Here is a 2,563-nt window from a genome sequence, read left to right on the forward strand (position 1 = left end):
ATTCTTACCATTTCTTTGATAATTTCTTGAACAACATATCTATCTTGGAAACCTATGTCACTAGGATTCGATTCGACATGATGATTACTTGATATTGTTGTCAATTCCACATCAATATTCCTTGTACCAACCTCCATCTTCCATCACCCGTGACTTCTCACATTCTTGATATAGTACTGGAATACCACCAGAAACATGTCTGGCATTTCCCGACCAGTCAAACTTTGTACTGTGCTAATTAAACTTTTATACTTTCAAAAATCATGGTTTCAGTTGCCACTAATGAGTTTAATCCACTCAGAAAAGGCCTCCTAAAATTATGTCATATGCAAGATTTCCATTTGCAAAAACCATACCATCACTTACAATTAGTAATATCACAATTGTATAAAACAGGGTTGCTAGCTAGAGAAAGCATCAGAAAGAAGCCTGTTATACCTATCGGAAATGCCATAGAGGCTATTTTCCCCTGTGTAAACATGACATGCTTGAGCCACAATTGGAGCAACTAGATGCCCTGTTCAAATGAAGGGAAAAGATGCATAACATCCAAATAATACAGTATAGCCCAACGATAGACCAACAATTAGAGCAGCTCTATAAATTTCATACTTTTGATGATAGTACAACTCGCAAATATGGTTCATATCTGCTTAGCTGAAGAATACTGGGGAGAGAAATATGATACTTAAAAGTTGAAAGCCTCCACGAAGAAGCAAAGGTATCATGCATGCTCTAAAGACCAGTTCCTCTGTCAAGGGTGCCACCACATGGTTTCGCTATGCTAGAATGTCAGTCCAATGGAAACAATAGCGTATGCCCACTTTCTGTATGTACCTTTTAGATCTACTGATCCATAATAACATTGCAGTTCTTCTTGCTTCCATTCAGTGATGAAATCCAAAGCTTTCACTAGGCAAAAGCTCAGCTCTCGAGCATTCCATCAATAGATGCAATTCCAGGACCATAGCATCAGATTATGCATTCGAAGTCCATATGTGCAATTGATGGCAACCACATTTGGGCGCATTAAGTGTCCCTAGATAATTGTTAGAGCTGTTGTAACATGATCGCTAATACTGAATACAGTCCATTCAAGTAAATTGCCTAACCCCGCAGGAATGATTTCGATTGCAATAGCACGATATTTCTCATCTTCTATGTTATGCATGCCATTCAATAAACCACTGACAATTCTATCTCCTCCAACATAGATAACACCATCAGGACAAACATGGAAATTGAACGAGGAAACCAAAGCTTGAACATATCTTGGGCCGTTTGTCTCAATTACTTTACAACTTAAACCTGGTTTAAGAATTATGGGATCATGAACTTCTGAAAGGTTATGCTGGGAATGGTACTTTACAATTGATTTTATAAGTAGAAACCTCCCAACCTTTGGAGTATCCTTCGTCACAATTACATAGGGATCTAGTTCTCAGTAGAACGGTCAACAACAAGCGGATGAAGTCGAAGTTGATCCGTCTCTGATGCGATATATTGTAGACGCTCTTCCTTCAGCGAATATTTAAAAGCAAGTGCCTTGGAATTATGACTGTCATTTTTGACATTACAGATACAACAACCACCTTCCTCTCTGATTGATCCTCCACAATAATTCCAGACACGTTCCATAATCTTTCAGTTGTGGCCACGCATGTTCTTCCAAACTTGGACTGTAGTAGCAGGTGGACTACTAATGTTTGTTGCGCTTCTGTCTCCCTTGTATTATGCCAAGTACAGATATGACCTTCTCTAGCAATATAGGCTAATACATGTATAATAGTTTCCCTGAGTTCTGAATCTACACCTTGCATAACATTTATCCATGTCACTTGCTTCTTTGCAAAATGGCGCATAAGAGTAATGACATGCTCTGTTTCTTGTAATGCAACAAGAGAAGTTTAGGGCCTTTGATGTTAGTTCACTTCCTACCAAGCGCATCGGTTGGAAGGTCAGGGGCATACAGTGCACATCAGATATAATATTTTTCAGAACGACCAAATAGGTCAGTGCATTGTCTAGAGCTGAGACACTAGAAGATAGGTTTGCAACCTTGTTGTTTTCAACACAACTGCAAAGAACAGGAAGAAATCCCATACTCAGAATAAAAACATCAAAAAAGACAATCTCCCACATTCTGCTTATCTATTTTTGATTCTCTATTTACCTGGTACTTTTTTTTATTTTGAGATTGAATAAGTTCTAATGATATCAGAAGCACTGTCGGGAGACATTTAAGCATTATTTCAAATCCATCTGGAATAAATGGCTTGATATACGTCAATGATCTTAGGTTTGTGATCACGGTTCTGATCACCTTTGCATAAAGTGGCCAAGTTTGCATCCTAATTGTTGTTGACATTATACCGCTGGACATCCATCTCACAAAAATAAGCCTGGGCCTGTGTTAAGAGAAAATTTAGCATGTAATTAGTTGGATCGCCTCCAAGAGGGCCTAACAACCACATTGATGCCAATAGATGATTGCAAATATCTTCAACACACAACCCTATTGAGTCTTGTGAGAAGGTTGCATTTAGGGTTACTGATCCCAACT

General features: G+C 38.5%; 1 pseudogene; it reads right to left on the reverse strand.

Moving 5' to 3' along the window:
* Positions 1 to 322: 322 nt before the first annotated feature.
* Positions 323 to 1,171, reverse strand: LOC149228446 (CAAX prenyl protease 2 pseudogene; annotated as a pseudogene).
* Positions 1,172 to 2,563: the final 1,392 nt, after the last annotated feature.

This window comes from Pinus tabuliformis, chromosome J, assembly GCF_031772625.1.
Source record: "Pinus tabuliformis cultivar Carrire ecotype Pingquan chromosome J, CPIR1, whole genome shotgun sequence".
Classification (NCBI taxonomy): Eukaryota; Viridiplantae; Streptophyta; class Pinopsida; order Pinales; family Pinaceae; genus Pinus; species Pinus tabuliformis.